The sequence below is a fragment of the Aptenodytes forsteri genome, unplaced genomic scaffold (genome assembly GCF_000699145.1).
Source record: "Aptenodytes forsteri isolate BGI_AS27 unplaced genomic scaffold, ASM69914v1 Scaffold80, whole genome shotgun sequence".
NCBI lineage: Eukaryota > Metazoa > Chordata > Aves > Sphenisciformes > Spheniscidae > Aptenodytes > Aptenodytes forsteri.
Window position 1 is genome coordinate 4,259,903 of NW_008795026.1, and position 23,436 is coordinate 4,283,338.

Below are 23,436 nucleotides of genomic sequence, written 5' to 3' on the forward strand. Positions count from 1 at the left end.
TTCTGTGTGCTGAGTACATCCTGGTTACCTCGGTGCATGGCCCTCTCTCGCTCAGATAGGACAGAGGATAGACTGGAGGTGAAGATTCACCTAAACTTGGTTCACCTAAGCACTGACATGACAGACTTCACAACGTACCATACAATTGTCCTGTTATTAAACGATTTTACAGAGGGAATTCAGCAGGAAGAGGGGGACATGCAGCTTGAGGGTGTTAGACAGATGATATCTGAAGTTAGCAGTTACAACTGAAGAGGTGACAGTCTGCAGATGTTCGTCACAGCTCTCCAGCTCTAGGCTGCTAACTCATAGCACAGCTACATCAAGGTTTGTCAGCACATCTTGGTTTTCTTCAGTCCAGCATCAATAGGATTAGTTTAAGTTACTAATGAAACTAGTTTAAGCAAATCTGCTTGACTTTACACTCACATAATTCATTAAGTTATCACTGTAAGAGATAGATTGGTTAAATGCATTGAATGGAAATCGTCATCTAAAATCATTACAACTGGCGCCACACCTCATTTAAACCTTCAGGATGCAACAAATTTCTTTGCTTTCAGAGATGGTAGGAACTTCAGTTCTTCTCTCTGGAGTCTTGCTGATCATAGAATCATAGATTCATAAAATCATTAAGGTTGGAAAAGACCTCTAAGATCATCGAGTCCAACCATCAACCCAACACCACCATGCCCACTAAACCATGTCCCTCAGCGCCTCATCTACATGTCTTTCAAATACTTCCAGGAATGGGGACTCAACCACTTCCCTGGGCAGCCTCTTCCAATGTTTAACCACTCTTTCAGTAAAGACATTTTTCCTCATGTCCAATCTAAACCTCCCCTGGCGCAACTTGAGGCCGTTTCCTCTTGTCCTATCGCTTGTTACTTGGGAGAAGAGACCGACCCCCACCTCGCTACAACCTCCTTTCAGGTGGTTGTAGAGAGCGATGAGGTCTCCCCTCAGCCTCCTTTTCTCCAGGCTGAACAACCCCAGTTCCCTCAGCCGCTCCTCATCAGACTTGTGCTCCAGACCCCTCACCAGCCTCGTTGCCCTTCTCTGGACACGCTCCAGCACCTCGCTGTCCTTCTTGTAGTGTATTGGGTAAAAGTACTGGTAGGGGATGGTGGATATTTGGGGGTTAGCAGGCCTTGTATTTGTTTCATTTTTATTTTTGTGAGAGTTTAACAGAGGTAAAACCAAAATCAGAATCACTTATCTATTACTTATCAATCTGATGATAGTCAGTGAAGATCCCCAGGGTCTCCACAAAGACAGATCATTCTGTTCTGATGTCTACACATGGATTTGGGTAGTTCTCCTTAGTCGTCCAAGCTGGAAAGCATTGTCCTGTCTACTTAATTTCTCAAAGAAAAGTATTTCTTGTAAAAGATCCCTCATTCTGTCCTGATTTGTGCTGTTTTAATTCTGGGGAGAACCCCTGGAGTCAGTTTTCTGTCCATGGTTAAAGCTATTAATCACTCTGTGCCACAACTTTTCTGTGGGCCAAAGGCTGAGAGCTAGACACTTGCAAATAGACAAAAAAAATAATAGCACAGCAGTCATGGAAAGCTCTCCCAGGAGATCCTGAAGAGTGCAAGACTGGACAGATTCACTTCTGGTACCTATGAGCAAAGCTGCTTGGGCAGGGGGAACATTGCAATGAAAAAGATGCCAGTTCAGGGTGGGCTCTGAAGTTTGAAGACAGCTTCCCCACAGGGTCTTGTATAGATAAAGCAATACTCCATGCTATTATACAAGTTTCAGCATGCCCTGCTCATGTGTGATAATTTCCTTACTGATTTAAGACATCGAGTTTCTTTCTGTCCTGACCTGCCTGTCAAAAAGGGACAGCAGTATGGGTGTCCAAGAAGACAAAATTACACAACAGGTTGTTCCCCTGCATTGTAATACATATTCTATATCACATTTTTCCTTCTCCTCTGCTCCCAGATGACAAAGGCTCCCCCTTTGCAAGCTGCAAAGCAGCCCCTGTTCAGGAATGTCATTACTAGAGGGGCTTTAAAATAAAGCAGGGCACACAAAAATGTGATGACTTGTCAAAAATGCAGGCTGCAAGGTGTTTAAGGCAAGAATTTCCTCCTAATGAAGCCTCGCTGAGGGAATATTGCATTCAGCCTAGAGCGCGAGCGATGATGTATCACAAATTTATGGCTGTCCCCTAGTGTTTCCCAGAGTGAGGAAGGGGGCATGAAAATAGCTACACAAGGAAGGGCTTGTAAAATCACCACCATTCAAGCCGTTGCTTGGCCCCAAGCCATATCTGTCAGGGTTTTCAGAGCATTGGGGTGCAGCACAGCTCAGCAGGACCACCGATTAGATGCAAAAACCTGTGTGGATTTCCCCTTTGGGTGGGCAGTCCACAGCTGTTTTGAGTGGGTAAGACATTGCAGGGGGTTAAACATCATCATGGGCTGCATTGAAAAGGAGCATGAAGGAATGCACGGAAACAAGTTGTCTGTCAGAAAGTTGCCTCCCCCGATCCCAATAGTCATATTCATCTCTTCTACCCCAAAATAAATGGCCTGTTTTTTTCCATCTGAAACAGAGCAGAGGTGATGGCTTCAGCAATGGGGGATGTGAAGTCTTCCCCTCTCTGCAGATGGGCAAAGCAACGGTCTGTTTGAGTAGGAAGAGTAAGTCAGTCACCATCTGTCACTGGGGCTGGTGCACGCATGTATCGGGCATCCTGCAAGGTCCATCACCCGAGTGGCCCTGACTTGAGAGGGGGAGAGACCCTTTTCTGCCTTGTTCCTTTTAGCATCCCTCCACCAGGGATACCATCCGCCATCCCTGGCCAGGTGAGGGTGTCTTGGAAAGCCAAATTCAAGTGTGAGGTGAACACTGGTTTGTGCAAAATTTCCTCAATCTACAGGTAGATACAAGGTGGGTATTTCTATTGCTTGAGCGAGCAGGAATTCATTCATATGTGGCCATTTCAGCCTAGAGGGACACAGCCTGGCAGTGGTCAAGCTTAGATCAGATGTTCTATTGATTCCCACAGTCCCTGCAGCCGGAGACCAACCTCAGGTAGGGTTGTGGCCTCTCTTCTGCTCCGTGCTCCACACACCACTCACAGATGTTCCTTTATTTTGACAATTGGTCTTACTGCATGTAGGGGGGATTTACAGAGCAGGAGAAAGGCTGCATTTGTGGGAGGAGAAGGGGAGAAGTGTTTGCTTTGGCAGAGCCCCGAACACAAAGGAGTTGCTCTAGGAGATACCTGCTGCTTCACCACCCTCATGCAATAAGATATTCTCCATGCATCCCTTCTGGAATAACCTTTGAGAGCAAGATAAGATGCAGGATGGTACAGAAAAAGAGGTCAAATTTTGCAGGGTTCAGAAAGCTGGTGTCTTTCCCACAGCCTCACCAGTGACTTCCAAACTTGTATGAGGTCAGAGCTGGGACTAGCACTGATAAGGATGTGAGTGAACTTGTCTGGGCAGGTAGAGCGCAGAGATTGATTTTCTTTGGGTTGCATTTTCTATCTGGCTGCGTTTCACCACTGACGTCTCTCAGGAAGCGGAGTGTACACATTGGACTATGTTCAGCATTATTTGGCGTCAGCAAAGTTGCAACAGGGACAAGTTTGGCCCCGTAATGCTAAAAGTGGCTCCGCAGCCTGTTTCTTTGACTGCTAAATAACCTTTCTTTCCGTGTCATTCTTCTTTAAGGGGGTAAAACTCTTGCGGTGCCTGGAAGTGTGAGACCATCACAGGAGATACCAGTCATTGCAGAAAGTTGTATCTCTATTTTACCTAAAGGCACGCCAACGTACAAAGAGGTGAAGCAGGTCACACAGCGGGTCACTGGGATTAGAATTCATGTCTCTTGACTCCCAGCCCAAAACTTAATTTGGAGTCAAATTTGATTTGACAGTATCCTTTTAAGCCTGGAATTTTACAGGCTATAAAAGTAAAATGATCAGTTCTGAGTAGAGCACCTTACTGACTTTAACAAATGAAAAAAAGGAAGAAGAAGGGGAAAATAAAAAAAAGCATAAATTTATTCAGTTAATGGGTTGATCTCAATCCAAAAAGAGAAAAAGGGTGGAAAAAAACCCCAAACCTACAGAACATTTTCAGTCAGAAGTCGGACTTTTATCTTTCATGATTCCCAATCATTCGAGATCTTTCGCAGGTAATTTGAAACAGCTGACATTTTCCCCACATGAAAGAATAAATATTTAATTTGCACTGCCAATTTGGGAGGAAGAATTCTAATCCTATTTGCTCAGGCTCAGCAGAAGCACAGCCGAACGCAAGATCTTCTCTAATTACTGCCTCGGTGCTACACACGGCACAAGTAATTAAATTAGGAATCCCAATGGGGAGGATCAGGCAAAAACAATACAAATGCAATGTTTAGCACATGGGTGTTAAGTCCCATCCACTCTTATGGGTCAGTGGTTCCAAGGTGGCAAAGGCCAACAGCATCAAGTCGTTTCCTGGAGGTGTCTGGGATTGATGGCTTCCATAAAGGCAAGGTGGTGGTCCCTCCTGGATGGATGCCTGTCATGTCCAAACCACTACTGCTCTTTCGGAGCTACTAGTCACCTCTTTGGCAGCCTCTGTGGAAAAGTCAAGGGTTAAATGTGTTTCTGAGAAAAGCAAAATCTTTCTCATCTGAAGGTGGCCCATACGGAAGAGCCAACAGGCAAGATTTAGGCCAAATCTATAAAATTCATGATTCTGTGGCCTTGTTACTAGATTATATGTCTTTCTTCTACTTCTCTAACCCACTTCTTTTGGCTAATTTCTATCATGATGTTTGTTTCTAACATGGTTTTGAGATCAATTGGGAATGGGGGATGGTAAAAATGATCAGAGATTTAGAAAAAATGAGGTGATCAAAGATTGAAAGAAATAATTCTTCATTCTGGAAGTAAAAAGTTGGAGGGCAAATCAAAGAATTATCTTAAACATATTTCTACAAAGAGGAAGTGGATAGGCCATGTACACTGAGTGGGAAAAGCAGAAGAATACTTCTTCCAGGGAAATAATAAAATTTCTTTGTGCTACAGTCACAGAAGCAGAGTATGTTATCCTGACACGGACATTTAAAATGGGACCAGTGAACCTTAGTTTAAAAATGCCTGTTTATCTCGATTGACTGCAAAGGGAGCCCAGGGTGGACAAGTTCATCTGTAGATGTTTAAACAGCACAAGTTTACAGAGAGGCAACATGAATCTTGTCTTTGGGAAAACTTTCTAGTGACAACAGTAATATGGTGGAAGGATATGTCACTTTGGAGAAGGCATGGAGCCTTTGTTATTAGAGATTTAAATACAAGTTACATAAATATTTGTGGGGGTAAAATTTCTATATTTGATTCTGCCCTTGGGTGAGGCATGGATTATGATCTTTGAGACCTCTCTCAGGTGGTTTTCTGAACCGCCTTCCTGCAGGTGAGGATACGGACTCTGCCAAAGAGGAATGTTCAGAGGTAATCCTCCAAGGTTCGCAGGAATTACAGAGCTATGAGCAGAGATGTTGTTTAGAGATATCTCTAAACATCATCATAACAGAGAAGAGATCAGGGCTTACTGCCACAGTCCTTTTGTGGAATCTTAGATGAGTCATCAGGGGCCTGACTCAGTTGCTCATTTATAGGGCCATTTGAGATGTCCTCGGATAGCCTGGCTGGTCACCAGGTCCTGAAGGTCTCCCACTGGCCCTGTATCAGGTCTGTCAGTGATTTGTGCCTGCCAAAGACACCTGAAGGAACCCAACTGGCTGCTGCTATCCACACTCTGACAGCTGAAACAAGCTCCTAAGATTCTTCTACAGCCAAGGAGAGATGGTATTTCCAGCGAGCATTGCTCTCCACGTATTGAGTCAATCACCTGCTGAAGCTGTCTCTTGCTCTCCCTGGACTGTTGGTTTAAGAAAAAATTATCTTGCCCTATGGCTGAGTTGGCAGACATGCAGAAAACACACAAACCCAAATATTCCCTCTCTATCCAAAATGGGATATTTCTTCTACAATGCACAATTTCTGTTCAGTTCAGAACAAGCACGGAAAATCAAACAGGATCTGTGTTTTGAAGAAGTGTGTCTGATCCCCATTGCTTTTTTATCACCTGAAATTTTTCATCTGCCAGACAACCTCATGATGTCACTGTCTCCATAGCAGCAAACTGACATCACTGTGGGAGGATGATGGCTGAAGTCAGGTTTGGGATTTGCAGGCTTGTGTAGGTGATAGCTTTGAAAAAGCAATCGAACAGGAGAAAGGAGTGAAAACCACGGGCCATAAGTACAATGATACCTATGTGTAGTATGATTCATAATTCATGTAAATTAAAGTCCCAACTGAATGGGCATCTTGGATGTTATATAAAAATAATTTCTGCCTAGGATGAGTATGCAATATAAAGAAAGCGTGGAAGAAAAGAACTGAAATCAGTATATCCTTTTTCCAGACAAGATGCTGAACCACATCACAGCCTCTAGAGTAGAGGCAAGAGTTGGATATGGGCCTTTAGAAACTCAGCTTGGTGCAATAGTATCTTTCCTTCTACCCTTAAATACCCGGTAAAGATCATAACTCCAAAACACAATGGCACAGGCAAAATGTAAATCTTTAGTGTATTCATTTCATTGTGGTTCCTGCTTTCCATTCCAGTGTTCCTTGGTTATCTTTTCGGTTGTTGAAGGGATTTCCAAGCATCCATTTGCCTCCATACCGGGTTCCATGATCACAAGAATCTCAGTTTTGCTTTAACATCACCAGTGATCTTGGAGTTGAAACTGAGATTCAGTCTGGTATGGATGCCCTGTTTGATCTTTGTTCCCTAACTTCTGATATTTTTTATTCCTCTGGTTATCTCTGTGCTGGTTTGGTGATTTTCCGAAGGCAGTGACACCCAACACATGGACATAGAGACACAGGCTGGGTCACATTCCCCAGGTACCATCGCTCACATCAGCCACCCATTGCTAGAGACTGGCTCCGTTCATGCTGCAGTCTGCATCTGCCTCTTCACTCCTGTGTCTTCTGTATGCTCAGATTTGCTTCTGAGAAGGGAGCCTGACACTGACTCTGTGATTACCCCAGAAAAGAAAGGTTTAGTCTCACCTAAATCTGCACAATTTTTTTTTTTCTTTTATGTTCTGTTGCATTTGGGGGAGGGGGGAGTGGGAGTGGTGTTTTTTTTCAAGTACAAAACAAAGTTTATAGAACTGGAGTGAGGGGGTGTGGGGCAAAGGAAGTGCAATGAAGAGTGGGATACCATTGAAAGTTGACTTAAAAATGGGTTGTTAGTTTTTTTTTTTTCCTTGCTGAAAAAAAAGCACTACCCTACAAATAATTCTTAGGCTGAAAATAAAGGAAGTGATTTTATTCCATACCAAAGCCAGCTGGTGGGTTTTTGTTTTTAATTAGGTGTCAAAGTATTATTTAAAACAAAAATTTTAAATGCTTGATATCTAAAACACCCCAAAAATTATTTCAGCTTTTCCCCTTCATTCATGTAAGTGTACATACAGAAGATACTTTCTGTATGATAAGTCATGTCAGGAGAAGTGTGTAGCTCCTCTCTGGAGCCACAGCCGGTGGGCACACACCTTGCCGTAGCTCCAGACACATCAGGGACATCCCAGCCACCCTGCGATGCACAACCACCAGTTATCTCCAAAGACACCCTGGACCCAAGAGCCACAAAAGGGAGTTTCAGTCTCTTCTCCCATACCCTATTTTGCGCCCTCTTTGCATGATGCGGGTGCTATTTCTGGCCTCACGGTGCTGACAGGGAGAAAGGTTAACAGGAAGAACAAGAGATGGAGAAGAACCGACATCACCTTTGGGCCTCCTTCCCTGCAGCCCCCTTTGTAAACCTCCACCCTCACCAGGGGCTGTTTCATCCTGACACGTTAACAAGGGGCTATTCAGCACTGCTCCTAAACTACCTATTCATTCTGCTTGCTTTGTCTGATTGAAAGCATTTAATAATTTAATTTTCTTTCTGGTGTAGGAGATATTTCAATAGCTTTTGTTCCACTGACTGAACATATTTTAATGAGAACAGCTTATTTTGGTCAATATTTCAGAGTGGTATGAGACTTAAATAGCAAATCACTGTAGACAGAGTAGGCTTTCCATGTCCTCCTGTGCTAGGGCACTGGGTTATCTGTCCAGGTTAATGGTCATCCTTTCTTTGATCCCTTTCTAAGGCCAGACAATGATCTTGCTCCACTGACTTGTTTTAATTGTTGTCTGAGATAATCCATCTTCCTGAAGCAAATGCTGGAGCACCTGCAGCTACTCAGATGCTGAATGGAGAATGCAAGCCACCACTATTTTTTGCTATATTTACCAGCAAAAGGTAAATGGTATTTACCATTTCAAAGTTTGGAAATGCTAATAGAGCACCAAAGTGTGTAAATGTAGGATTTAACTCATCTAATTTTGTCAGTGCCATTTAGCTTGCAAATTTAGACAGCTAAATTTAGACAGACCTAGATGTAGGTCCCTCTGTGTTGCTACATTCCCCACATAGTTGTTGAAGAGTCAGTCAAAAGTCAATATAGATCAAATGTAGGAGTGTAGGGTGACCTGTAGTGTGACCTGAACCATTATTTGGGATACATTGGCTGTAGTGATTAGAGGTTTAATTCAGTTATCTAAACAGAGGTGCCTAGTGTGGAAAAAAACAGTCAATACATTGACATGGAACTGGCAGAAATGACAAAGGACCCATGACCATGTGGATCAGCAGCTGGAAGCTAGGACATCTGAAATGCAATTGGCCATACACACATGGACAGCTCTAGTTCACATGGAGACACTGACCTGTGTGGTCTTCATACAGTAAAAGAGAAGATTTAGGTGCCTAAATAGGTATCTAGTACCGTTTGGTAAGCCACGGAGTGTCAACGTGACCTCCAGCTACTGCTCCAGAGGGCTGGGTTCCCTGTAAGTCTTGTGTTGTCTATCTGCCAGACCCATATCAAACTCTCATGCTTTTTGGCACCTCCAGCAACTTTTGGCCATGGGTAGGCAGCTGATTCATGCCCATTTTAGACTTCTAACAGAAAGCAGATGATTCCCATTGTCAGTTTCTTGCTCAAGTCACCCAAGAAGACATCAAAAGAAACAAGGAACTGAATTTCGGCTCCTTGGTTTTAGAGTCTTGGCTCAAACTACTGATCTATCCTGCTTCTAGCTCTGCTGGGTCACATCTAAACATGTATGCTGGGCCTGCCCGCTCCCCTCAAAGCCCAGAGCTTTTACATCCCATGCAGGGCACTTTGAACTAATTCCAATCGCTTCAGAAAGAGACAGTGTTTCCTGTTTCTACCCAGCCGACTCCTTAATCCTTTTATCCAGCTACTATTGTGCCAACTTGTCCTTGTGTTCCTGTTTGACCTCATCTTTATTCTTTCATCCACAGGCTCCGTTCCCACCCCCTGCACAAGGCATGTACTTTAAATTAGCACTCAGTGAAATGGAGTTATGTGCTTTATAGGGAAAAAAAACTCTTGAGCCAGCGTGCGTAAACACACACGCACACACATCCACACGTCCCAGGTCAGCCTCTGCCTGTTGATTCACCTCTTCCATTCCCAACCGACTGTGACACTGAACAAGTCACTTAACCTCTCGCTGTCTGAGTTTACCCAGCCGTAAAATGGGGATAAAAATACTTCACCTACCTCAGACAGGACATGTGGTTTAATTCCTTCATGTTTTCAAAGTGCTTTGAGTCCCTGAGCTGGACAAGAATTGGCTTAAATTTTCTCAGGTGACTAAGGTTTTGACATACATTAAAATGGTCTTGCTTGTGCTTGCTTGAGTGCTTCAACACCAGGACTTGCCAGGGAACCTTAGGCAAATTGTTTGTTTGTGCTTTTTCTTTGAATAGCGAAAAGGATTTTTGCGACAGAGGACATGGATCTCAAAAAATACAAATCATTGTGTATTAGGCATTTCTTGCAGTTCAGGGCAACTGATGTGCTCTCTGAGTGTGTGTTTGTAAGATACCAGGCTCGGAGAGGAACAGTTTGCCTGCACCAGGACAAAATACATTCTCACTGTTTTGCCCAGAGATATCTTTTTTAATGAAGTAAGCCTCTTTTTAGACAAATCACTGCTAAGAACTGTAAATATCGTTTCCATTTCAGACAAGTTAGGAGGGACCTGGCTGCTGAGATTTTGCCCTGTGTTGCTGTTGTCCAGCCACAGGCACATGCTGTAGTTTATCAGGAGGAGACATAGCAAGATCCAATGACACAGAGCTGAAGTTCAGCATATTCCGGTTCAACTAAATCCCTGATTTTTTAGAGTCTGGGGTATTAACCACCAAAAACGGTTTCCCCAGGGGGCAGTGGGTTTTGCATCATCCAACGCCCTTCCGAAAGTGATGACCCAGCCCAGACAGAAGTTTTTAGAGGCATTGAACAGATGTTGAGGGAAATTCTCTGGTCTGAACTCTCTTACTAGCAAGTGTAATGGCTACTGCTCTGTAACAGCTCCCCTCCCATTTCCCACCTTCTTTCCAGGCCGAAAGGTTAGTGATCACGAGTAAATATGGCATTTTTATTATGGTGACTCCTGATAAGGTGTGCAGTGAGCGTCCAAACTAGATTAAGATGGCATTTGAGAGGCACAAGGTAAAAGGGAACCTTCCCCTCCTGGACAAAAAAGAAAGTGATTCTCCATAATTTACCGAAAAATAAGACAGGAGCTGGCTGAAATCCTTGTTTTTCATCTGTCCTTCCCATTTTTCCTCAACAGCTGCATGGGTTTTGGAGGCTAGGCAGATACATCTCTTTTTTTTCCCTTTCACTTTTCTTTAACGTGTGTGCTTGCTTCATAACTTTTGTCGCTTCTTCTCTTCATTCCCCCCTCCCACACACACACGCTTCTGCCATTCACTTTCGTGTTACTGTGCCCTAGCAGCAAATTAGTTACCCAGTGCCAAAGGCAACATACATCACCCCGTGACGGCTCCTTCTGCTTCCACCCGTGACCTTCAGAAACAAAATAGCCGAACGCAAACAAGAAGAGATAAGGGCTCGTTTTGAACAGTGCATTTTTATTTGCTTCAGGTGTGATTTATAAAGCTGTCACTGAGTTCTGTTGGCAGCTGCGGATGCAGTAGGAAAAGTTGTTTCTGTATCCCACTCAGTGATGGGAAGTGATTTAACTCTTTGGCTGCACCAGGAGGTGTGCGAGTGGCAATCCTTTGGGCCTCTTTCTTGAAGGGGCACAAGAGGAGGTTTCAAATCCAGAAGCTGATAGCTGGGGAGGTCCCAGAGTAAATCTGATCCTGGGGTGGAGGGGTATAATTCATGTTGACTCCCCAGAGCTCTGCCCTTCTTCCTTTGCATTACAGCTGCATTAGAAAGCAGATGATAACATGGGATTTAAGCACTCAGCTCTATCTGATTGGGAGGCAGGAGAAAGTATACTTTTTTCCTGTCTTTGCTACCAGCTTGCTAAATTAGCTTAGACAACTCATGTCGTCTCTCTGTTCCGTGGTTTCTCCATCACTGTTGTGAAGATAAGACTCAGTTCTCCCATATAAAGCTCTTGGGCATTTACTGAAGGAGAGAGCTACAGGACAACTGGTCACTGCTATTGTCACCCTGCCCCAGAGCACAGTCTTGAACCTCCTGAGAGGCCCTTCAGCATTGGGTTCCTCTGAAACAAGGTTGAAATGAGGCTGCTGGGGAGCAATAAGGCCAACGTGCAGCAGCATGCAGGCAGCATGAGCACAGGACAGTCCTGGTGCACAGACCATCCAGCAAGGAGACCTCCCTGCAAGTGAGCCCTCCTGTTCTCTGTTGATGGGATAGCAAAGGATGTGGGAAATACCCACACCCACTGCAGGGCTGAGGCCTTCCACTGATCGTCCCATGCTTCTGAGATCCCCAGTAGGCTTGTCCTTGGCATGAACCCTGTATGGGGAAGATCCTGCTGCAGTCTGACCTCCCCTGCAAGGCCAGGGGTCAAGGGGGAAGGGGGAAGGAGAGGCGCTGTAGTAACTCATGCACTGCATGGATGAGGCACAGAAGGACATGTAGCACAACTTCGCTGGTGTTATGTGTGCTGTGAACCAAGGCACCCTCCAACGTACAGGAGCATTGGTGACTCCAGAAAATAAAGTAAAAATCCCCCATTTAAGCACTTCAATATGTGAGATACTGACTCTTTTACTATGGTCTAATGATGTGCTCTCCAACCTCCCAACTTTCCTGTTTCAAGTCTTGCACTTAAAGCAGTTACTTACTCATGAAGGCATGCAAGTTCAAAGCATGGCTCTGCCATAAATGTCCCCAGAGACTCTGGAAGTCAATCCCTCACTCTGCTATCTGTAGGTGTCATCCCTTTCCTCTTGCGTTAAGCCTCCCTACACATGAAGACTGATCCCTCCTCCTCTCATTTTGTATGGCATCTAGTGTCATGAAACCATGATGACATTGGAGAGCTCCACAGACTCTTAAAACCAATACGAAGCACCGCCATGAAACAGGGAGTGGAGACTCCTATCCCAAAGCATGTGGACCCTACATACGCTGACACAAAGTCACAGTGAGACTCAAACGTTGTGATGTCTTCATTAAGACATTTAGACACCCACCTTTCTCTCCTACAGAGCTAATGCAAACAAATAGCAAGACAGAGAAGAGAAGGGTCATCAGCAATCTGGAAAATCAACAGGTCCCAAGGGTCTGGGAAAATGAGTTTGTAACACCAGTCCGAGGGATGGTTCCTCTGTCTCTTTGCATAACTTGCTCATTTATGCTTGGGGTAACCATACTCTAGCTTGATTTCTGGCTGGCCCTATCTACAAGTACAAGCCAAGATCGTGTTCCCTGTAGTATCCGTGCTTTCCTGGCATGTAGAGTGAGGCTATTGCTAAAGTGGCAGGGGGCAGCAGGGGAACAGCAAAACAGCTGTGCTCCACCGTCTCCTTTGCCTATATGCAAGACCTCAGAAGCAACCTGGTTGTTGCTGTCATGGATGGAGCAACTGGAGAGTATGGGCATGACTCTCCAGGGACTTCTCTCTGCAGGAGTAGAAAGGCTGAGATGCTTGGGCTCTCCTGTCAGCTCTGTCCAACCTCCATTTCCAAACTCTCCTTTCCATGTCAGGAGCTGCCTGGTCCCCTCCCCTCATCCCAACATATGAAAGCCCAGTGTTGCCTGAGCTGCTGAGAAGCCGTAAACCACATCTCCTGGACCAGACAGACACATCCAACTTCTAGGCAGAGCACATCACTCAGGGGATCCATCAGGTGCCAAGCAGCCCGTCCATCCCAGAGCCCAAAACCTCACAACAGCAACAGAGCACACGGCTTCTCCCCTCCCCTTAATAATCTGCATAGAATATTTCCATCAGTTCCTCTTAGCTTCTTTTCCCCCAACATTTTCTCAAGTGCATACAGTTCTCCTCATCTCGCCAGTCTTTGTGAGTGATGCTAAAGGGTCTGAGCCCTGTGACACTATCCCACAGTGCAGGCTTATTATTTCTCACTCCCCCACCCCCTTCTTGCCATTCATTTGAGGACTGAGGAGTGGCTGTAGGTAGAAAGTGGCCTTTAAGTTGTTTTTACAGACATTATTACACTGTCAAGGCGAGGTGTAAGGCAAGGCTGTTGAAGAAAGGGATTTGACAAGTGCATTTATTTTAACAGGCACCACAATTCAGTCCATTTAAAAGCAAGGCAGGTTTGTAAATGTTTCTGGGAATCAGCCCTGCAAATACTGGTGTCCGTAGGCTCTCTAAAGTGTAATTAAGGCAGGAGTTGATTGACTGAAGAAAAATAAAACGTCAGCAATGAAGGCAATTACAGAAAACAGCAGCTCCTTTGCATTACTGTTCTGTTTTGTGTTCTAGCTTGGAAACTTCCTCGAGAAGGAGAGCTCCTGTGGCTTAACCGCTCTGAAGCCAATAGTAAAACCCCTCATTGGCTTCAGCACAGCCAAGATCTAAGCCCCAAAATAAAGTCAATGCCAGGGAAGGCTCTGATGACACTGTTTTTCAAAGGTTTCCCTTGGATGACTCTCTTCTAGGTCACAGTGACAGTCCATAAATTGGATCAGCCTTAAGATGGTCTGAACTGGGATAATCCAAATCTGATAATTGCATGAGAGTCATCCTGTGTAAGCCTCACTCACATCAGCTCCCCAGTTCAGGCTCCCCCAGTCGAATTTGCATTGCGTGTCCTCGTACCATGCTTCATCTCCTCTCACTCTTCAGGATGCCACCCACCACACTTGGCAAGCGTGTTCACAAAAATGGACATAGACCACAGCTGCCCTCACAGAGAAGTCTTCTTCCTCATGGATGACGTGACTCATCTCTGCAGCCTCAGAGCGTGGCCATTCCTTTAACACATAACCTCTTGTGCCAGCCTCTCACCCGTCATTTGACCCATGTTGTGCTCTCCTAACTCAGAGAATATAGTAGCTGGGTCTACACGCCATGTACAGAATAGGTCTTCCAGCTTACACAAAGCTCCCAGAGAAAGCTTTTCCTTTAGCGATCTGGCATGCGCACACCCGACCCCAGCTGCAACCTGTAGCTGGCTTGCTTCAAACTTTCCTTGAAAAAATAATTAAGAGGTTCTCTCCAAATTCATTATGAGAAAAGTACCCAAATGTGTTTATCGACAGTGGCTTTTTTCCCTTCCAGATAGGGTTGGAAGGAACTTCTGTCTCTGGAACCTGACCAGCATCTGAGACACAGCATTAGAAACACAGCTGGGCAACTCCAAATATCATCTCTTGGAGCGTTCTCTTTCGTTTTCTTTTTTCTTCCCCCTCTTTCCCCTCTGAAAAGCACTACACAGACCATATTGTTTTCCACACTTTGGTGCAGGCACAGTAAATGAAAAGCACACAGTCATGTGTTTGGAGTGGGGAGAGAATCACAGCAGTTGCCAATGGCCTTGTGTATTGAACTGTATTGTAAATACTTCTCAAAACACTGAAAAGGAAATCGTTACCATTACCCTTAATTTATAGACGGTGAAATGGAGGCCCAGTGATGCAAAATGAGTCACTGAAGACCATTCAGCAGGTTCATGGCAGAGACAGACGTCTCCTGAGAGCTATCCAATAGTCACAAGACCTCACATTAGTTGTTTTGCAGAGTTTACAGAAATTATCTATTTTGAGCCTGGGAAAAAAATACCCTTATAAATCCTGCTGTGACCTCAGAAGATCTTTCTTCCTACCATTTCTTTCCTAGTTGCTACCACAGTGTCCTGTAGATCTTCGTAAGGAGGGGACTTGCAGGAGTGCCTGTACCATCCTTCACCAAAAAGAGCTTCTGGGAAAGGCTTCAGGGATCGGCTGGTCTGCAAGGCATGATGAATGCCATGTGATGTTGTTGGCAGGTTTCAGAAGCAGATGCACACATGCTGACAGGAATTTCTGTTTTCCACTTCAATTAAGGGGCAGAGGAAAAAAATAACCACAAGGAGCTGTTAAACGAAATTGCTAACAACCTTCAGCCCATCAGGGTTACTGACAGCTTCCGCAAACCGTTTGCAAAAAAGGTTTCTGGTAGAAAAATAAAGTTTTAGGGCCAGGCCTGGCAAAATCTCAGTCCCCTCTGAGAGGTGCTAAATGTCCTCAGATCCCCATGGAGACACTTGCTAATGTTGCAAGGTTATTACGGGATAAATGAGGGCACAGTCTGGGCAACTTGCCTAACTGGGGAAAAAAAAAATAATACTTTTGACACTGTGTGTGGCTCTGACCAGAAGAGCTGACCCCCGAGATCCAGCTCCAAACTCAGGATGGCTGGTTACAGTCCCGATGAACGCAGCCCTGAAGAATGCTTGAGTTCTAGCTCCTACGGCCGATGGCCCTGCTGTTTTTTAGGCGCCTAAATCCACCACTGAGACACCATTAATACCCTCAGAGCTCCTTCTCAGCATCTCGCATGGTGGGCTATTGCATTTCATTTGACTGCTTGAACCCAGTGCTGTCCACAAACTGAGAGCTGCTCAGAGGGCTGGTTGCAACTGAAGTAATACGGCTCTCAAAATAGTCAAGGATGCCTTTCTCAGGCATATGGTCCATTTCTTTCAAAACAGTGCGCATAAACCAAAACCTGGCCAGCTGCTAGAAGGAGGTATGACTGGTGTAAGCACCCAGTCTCAAGAGAAAAACAGTGGTGGGCTCATGAATTCATCTCTCCAGGGAGGATGCCAACCAGTGACCTCTATGGCCTCATAGTACATAATTCCTACAATGAAGCAGAAATTTGAAGATCCCTCCAATAATCCCACGCTCCCCGAAATGGGGGTTTAAAGCTTCTGCTCTAACAGGGATTTGGTTACATCATGAAACAGTACCTAACTGTTAGGTATTGTAATGCCAATGAAGATTTGACCCCAGGGAGCACAGTCTGGAGCAAGAAGTGCTGGAGAAACACAGGATGTAAATGAACTCCCTTTCTCTCTAGTATATGTGCTCGAGGGCAACAGCTCTGCTGCTTGAGAAGGGGAGTAATTTGGTAAGTGAGGCAGATGCTGCCTGGTGAGTCTTTCCCTGTGACACTGGAGAAGATCCCCCAAACACGCACAGAACACCCATCACCTTAGCACCAAAATATTTGAGGTCTCTCAGAAAACACATTCTGATCCCTGGACCCCAGTTTTTAAGATGTCTTCTTTATCTGAAAGACTTATGAGAGATGTAAAGACCCATCCGCCTGAAAATTTACATTGAAATTAGGACATCACGTAACAATTGTCTGCACTGCAGACACACACATGCACACACAAACACACCCCCTACAACTCTGGTGGCTCTGCAGAGTTACCAGGTAAAGAGATAAACCCTACTCCACCTTGTTCTCCTTGAGGATACAGGCTTCAAGAAGAGAAAACCTTTGCCAACCATCCTGCGCTTCCTTCTTCCTGATTTCTGGCTGCTGGCACCCTAAATCCTCTGACCTGGGAAGACATAGAGACAAGTCAGACCATTAACCTTCATCTTCCAATAGTCAGGCTTGTGATTTTAATAGCTTACGTTACACAACTGAGCCTAGAAAACTTCTTGAACAAAGCAGAAGAGCTGGACACATCTGGCCCGTGCTACACATCAGTGTAGATATAACCTTAATTATATATAACCTAACTTGAAATCACAAGTATGGCACCTGTCCTGCATCAAGATACTTTTTTTTTTCCCAGGAACTAGGCTTCTTCCTATGTATTTGGCTAGTAGTGTTATCTGCAGTCCCCTCCAGAGCAGGGTTTAAATACCAACTCCACTAGGCAAGACAGATACTTCACCGAGCATCACTAGCATGTTAAGATCACCTCACCAGAAGAATTTTAACCTACACGGCATGATATGAGTGAGTCTTGGTCCATATTTATTAAAGGTCTAAAAAAAATCATACCTTTACCTTCAGAAGTGGCCGCCACCAACACCAGCTATGGACTCGCTCAAACACTCTGACATTTCAGAGCCAAAGGGAGATTTCAACTGAATGTCTTGGAAATTGTTAGGTTCTTCAAGATGGTAAACAGCCCAAGCAGAAGTAAGCTGCTGCCTGTGCTAGATTGTGTGTACATGATTGCCCTCTTCTGGGGCATCTCAGAACAGTTCACCTCTGCTTCATGCCTGAGAACATCAGCAGATTCGTCTTCATCGATGGAGCCGTGCTCTGCTTGTCACACCCCTTTGCCATGAGCTAAATTCTCATTCCAGCATTCACCATCATTTGCTGCTTAAAACCTTTCGGGGAAGGACTTTTTGCATCATTATCATCCAAATCCCTCATGTTTCTTTTTATTTAGGACATTCTGTATCCAGCTTGGCTGACAGAGGCTACCCAGAAGGCAAAGGGAGAGGCCACAGGACCATCGGAACACTTCTTCACATATTCCCTGGGACAAGAGTCCCGTAGACTCTCCTTCCCGCTCTCTTCCCAAGGCATGTATTTTCATTTTTATGTTGTAAAGGTCTTACACTTACTCTCTAGCGTTAGGAAGGGCGATGTGACTGGTTATTGGCAATGGTGAGGTCGTGCTGTGAACCATCCTGAGAGACCATCCCACTGAACAGTGAACGTGGGTTCTACTTTCACCTGTAGCAAACAAATACAAATCAAAAAATTCTTCCTTTCCATGGGACCTTGCCACCCACCTTGTGCCTATCGGACTGGATGTTCTCTAAAACCAGGTAAGCCCTCTTCTAGTTGTTTGTCCCCGCAATTGTAAATCACAGTGGCCTCCTGCAGCTGAACACCCTCCTTGAGTCCCATTTCAGCAGCAGTGCTACACGAGCTCTGAGGGCAGCCACAAGGGAGTCCTAAGCCTAAGTTCTTTCAATGCTTTGCTTATATTTAGCCTTGCAACATTACCTTACCTCTTTTTAGGTTGTTTCCATGACAACCAGCCCAGCAATAAAAATCAAGTGCTGGCTGCAGGATAGGGGAATGAGGGTAGGGGAGGGAGTTTCATGACAAATGAGGAAATACAGTCTCTGGAGTTACTCCAACCACACCCACTGTGTTATCTCAAGTGGGATGGCTCTTTCTACCTCGACGCAGAGCTGCCATCAAGTGTAGGAGAGTGCCAGGAAAGGCTGGTGTCTTGTAACTGGTTTTAAGTCTTCTGTAGGATTTTCACTGTCAGTGGGAAAGGCTTATTTTGTGCTGTAGCAGAGCCCATGGGAACAGGGTCACGAATTATGCACAAATAAAAACACATTGCAGCCTTTGGGTCTTTCTTTTTCACAGCTTTTCCCCTGGGCATCCCAGAAAGGAGGGTCAGGCACGAGTGAGGTTGTGTGCAGCTGAGAAGCTGGGGGGGAGAGGAGTCTGCCCACGGCTAGATGCTGGGAAATTTAGGGTCTGTGTATGAGCTTCTGGTTTTGAGAGTTTTACTGAAAGCCTGTCAGCTGTGTGACAGCTTCTGAAGGGCTGCAGAGCAGATCTTTGCAGAGGAAGGCTTCATGTCATCATGAAACCATTGGCATTACCATGGTGTGATGAAGTAAAATGGTTGGTGAGCCACGAAAGCTAGAGAAAAGGTTTTTGCAGATGAGGAAGACAGCAGGTGGTAAAAATTGTTCTGATGTGGAAGGTTTATTTCTGTAGTACAATGGTCTTCCTATATTATGGTTTCTCCTCTATACCTGCCTTTTGGAGGGTAAGATTTATAACTCACGGGACGTGGCCTCCAACTGTTTAATTCAAAGTACAAACAGCAAGCATGCCTCCCATAACAGGAGTCACCCATTGAGTATTGGCCTCCTCTAAGAAAGATTACAAGTCCTATTTTTAATTCCTCTTTTGTAATGAGATGAACTGCTTCCCATCCTGCCAAATGCTTAGCACGAGTCCCCCTTCCCAAGGCATGTATTTTCATTTTTATGTTGTAAAGGTCTTACACTTACTCTCTAGCGTTAGGAAGGGCGATGTGACTGGTTATTGGCAATGGTGAGGTCGTGCTGTGAACCATCCTGAGAGACCATCCCACTGAACAGTGAACGTGGGTTCTACTTTCACCTGTAGCAAACAAATACAAATCAAAAAATTCTTCCTTTCCATGGGACCTTGCCACCCACCTTGTGCCTATCGGACTGGATGTTCTCTAAAACCAGGTAAGCCCTCTTCTAGTTGTTTGTCCCCGCAATTGTAAATCACAGTGGCCTCCTGCAGCTGAACACCCTCCTTGAGTCCCATTTCAGCAGCAGTGCTACACGAGCTCTGAGGGCAGCCACAAGGGAGTCCTAAGCCTAAGTTCTTTCAATGCTTTGCTTATATTTAGCCTTGCAACATTACCTTACCTCTTTTTAGGTTGTTTCCATGACAACCAGCCCAGCAATAAAAATCAAGTGCTGGCTGCAGGATAGGGGAATGAGGGTAGGGGAGGGAGTTTCATGACAAATGAGGAAATACAGTCTCTGGAGTTACTCCAACCACACCCACTGTGTTATCTCAAGTGGGATGGCTCTTTCTACCTCGACGCAGAGCTGCCATCAAGTGTAGGAGAGTGCCAGGAAAGGCTGGTGTCTTGTAACTGGTTTTAAGTCTTCTGTAGGATTTTCACTGTCAGTGGGAAAGGCTTATTTTGTGCTGTAGCAGAGCCCATGGGAACAGGGTCACGAATTATGCACAAATAAAAACACATTGCAGCCTTTGGGTCTTTCTTTTTCACAGCTTTTCCCCTGGGCATCCCAGAAAGGAGGGTCAGGCACGAGTGAGGTTGTGTGCAGCTGAGAAGCTGGGGGGGAGAGGAGTCTGCCCACGGCTAGATGCTGGGAAATTTAGGGTCTGTGTATGAGCTTCTGGTTTTGAGAGTTTTACTGAAAGCCTGTCAGCTGTGTGACAGCTTCTGAAGGGCTGCAGAGCAGATCTTTGCAGAGGAAGGCTTCATGTCATCATGAAACCATTGGCATTACCATGGTGTGATGAAGTAAAATGGTTGGTGAGCCACGAAAGCTAGAGAAAAGGTTTTTGCAGATGAGGAAGACAGCAGGTGGTAAAAATTGTTCTGATGTGGAAGGTTTATTTCTGTAGTACAATGGTCTTCCTATATTATGGTTTCTTCTCTGTACCTGCCTTTTGGAGGGTAAGATTTATAACTCACGGGACGTGGCCTCCAACTGTTTAATTCAAAGTACAAACAGCAAGCATGCCTCCCATAACAGGAGTCACCCATTGAGTATTGGCCTCCTCTAAGAAAGATTACAAGTCCTATTTTTAATTCCTCTTTTGTAATGAGATGAACTGCTTCCCATCCTGCCAAATGCTTAGCACGAGTCCCCAGCATCCTCCCAGGCAATGCCTGGAATCCTTTGCTTGAGAAGATTAGATTGTTCTTTGGTAGGAAGTGTAAAGAGGACTAGACTATATACACATCTATACTGAGATCTATTTTTAAACGTATTGTATATGGCTGAGTGATGAACTGCAGATGCATTTGTTACTCATGGTCCGCTGAGATAGCTTGCTACAGATTGCTTTCTTTTACTGCAGTATCATTTTTAATAGCATCATCTTCAACACCAATACTTGCTTTTACACACACAATCTTCCAACATCATTTCTTACATTTATGACAAGTATGACACTACCTATATTTTGTTTCTTCTTAAAGAAAAAAAATTTAATTGAAAATACGGGAAAATGAGAACTGCAAAATCCTCTGAAGAGTTCAATCCCTGTCTCCAAAGCTGACAAGCCAAATTTCAGTTTTGAGCATTTCTACATTCCTTATCAAGAAGGCAACGCTTACATCTGGGGGCCTCCATGATATCTCTGAGTGTGAACCGATATCCCGTCATTCTTGATCAGTAGGAGACATTTCAGAAGCTGGCATGATTTGGTATAACTCCACAGAAGTTAATTTACACCAAATTACTCCAGCAGAAGGTCAAGACCATTGTGTTTGAAGTAAACAGTAAAGTTTATGGCTAGCCAAGGGTTAAGACTGGTGCATGTGGTAAAGAGGAGTGTAGCATGAGGACTACAAGTGTGATGCTGAGCTAGACTGCAGAAGTAAAGGGGTGAGTCCCTTCAACGTGAACTCATGTATTGGCTTTTGTAGCTGTAATCCACACCCGCTATGGATGGGGACTTCGCACCATGTGATAGCTGCTGGGTTACAGAAGCAAATGTCCACCAAAATTTCTATAACCTACCACTCATATTTGCACAAGACAGAGTGGAAGGTATCTTATCTGAGGTTCTGTCTACTTCAATTTAAGCGGAAAGTATTGGAAGGGCATTTTAGCGCAGTCTTGAGCTAGGCTTCCACTCATACAACTCTGTGTGTGCACATACATTTGACTGCAAAAATATATATATATATATATGCGTATAATGACAACAAAGGCAGTGAGGACTACAAGAGAAGTCCCTCATTTGCAAAATAGGAAGTCAACATAACTACATTATATTAAACCATGAAAGGTGCTAGCTTTATCAACTTTGACCTTTAAGAAGTTGAATATGACAAAATAACACTTTTTATTGGATGATTAAAAGGGAAAAAAATGCTAAAGAATGCCTAATGCCTGGGTGAGGATGTGGACACAGACATACAGTTGTACGTACAATTTCTTACAAGTATTCAGTGGAGATATGAACATTAACATTGTATGTGACCCCATTTGGCATAAATCTGGCACTGTCAGCCACAACATTCATGTAGGTCTTCTCCAGGGTAAGACAGAAACCACTGAACCTCAAATTTCCGAGACCTACCTGATGGCCAGCCCTCCCTTCAATCTCACTTAGGTTTTTTCCCAGTTTAACACAAAACCTCCACCATTACAGCCCCAAACTTTTGCTCTTAAAATCATTGAGTTTTCCTCTGAGGGGAGCAAAACATGACAAGTTAAATGGATTAGGTAATGCTTTACCCCGTATCATTTATGATGCCACGGGGAGTGGAAGCACACACATCTCTTCAGCCTGTACTCAGTCGCTCCTTGTGGACTAGAGCTAATAAACTAGCGGAGCTTGGAGATGAGATGAGGGAGGGGAGGAGCCTCCCCCTTCATTTCTTAATCTTGGAGGGGCTAGCCTAAGAAAATGGTTACCAAACACCTGGAGCAGCACCTAATTAACCAGAGCGAGATTTTAGTTTGGCAGGACTAAATGCTGACAAGCACCCAGGGTGCTGTGGGTCTGGTTTGCTCACTGCTGGGAGCAGGGATAAAGTGCTACGTTGCAGAGCCCTGTGGGAACATAAATTTGGGGGAGGTTTGAAACAACAAGTACTTTGATGCACAGGTTTGTTGATTGACATTCCCCTTGTGGATAGCTGGAATTAAAACTGGTTGGGCAGGGTAGTGTGCTAAAAGTTTTGCTGGTCTAACTGGATGTAGTTCCACTCCAATTCATTGTGATTTATACTGGCGTGGGGGACGGCTCAAAGAAGCTGCAAAAAAGCATCGCAACAAATTCAAAATCTAGAATAGGGAAAAGGTGATTTAAATAGAAATCTTAACCATGTTAAAGTCTTGGTGAGCAAGTGTTTCTTCTGAGAGAAGTCCGAACTCTTTTCTGTGAGGCAGGATGGCCACACTGGTGGAAGATTTGGTTTACTCACTTTTTGTGGGCCTTTGAGAAAATGGGAATATAAGACAACACCTCTTCATTGAGCAAGGAAATAAAAACTTGTAAGTGAAAGCATCTATGTATAGTTAAAAAATGCACACTAGCTGTCTTGGCTTGGCTGTCATTATACGGATAATCCTGAGAACAAACTTATGGTGAAAGTATATTAGCACAACTCTGTTGATATAATTGAATGATGCTGATTTATACTTGTAAAGAGCAGTCCTGTGCTATCTGCCAGGGGACGGAGAATCAGATATTAACAGAGCTGGAGGAGTCCTTACAAAACTAAAGGCAGAAACGTTTCCAATGATACTTTCCTTCACTGTCCAGCTAGCTTCTAAATATGCTGACAGAGACACTAC

At 44.5% G+C, this 23,436-nt stretch overlaps 1 long non-coding RNA gene across 1 annotated transcript; it reads left to right on the forward strand.

The window, feature by feature from the left end:
* Positions 1–1,004: 1,004 nt before the first annotated feature.
* Positions 1,005–3,878, forward strand: LOC103896175. Its single transcript, XR_657391.1, has 3 exons — positions 1,005–1,095; positions 2,823–2,830; positions 3,867–3,878. It is a non-coding gene; the product is annotated as an uncharacterized LOC103896175 (long non-coding RNA).
* The last annotated feature ends 19,558 nt before the right edge of the window (positions 3,879–23,436 follow it).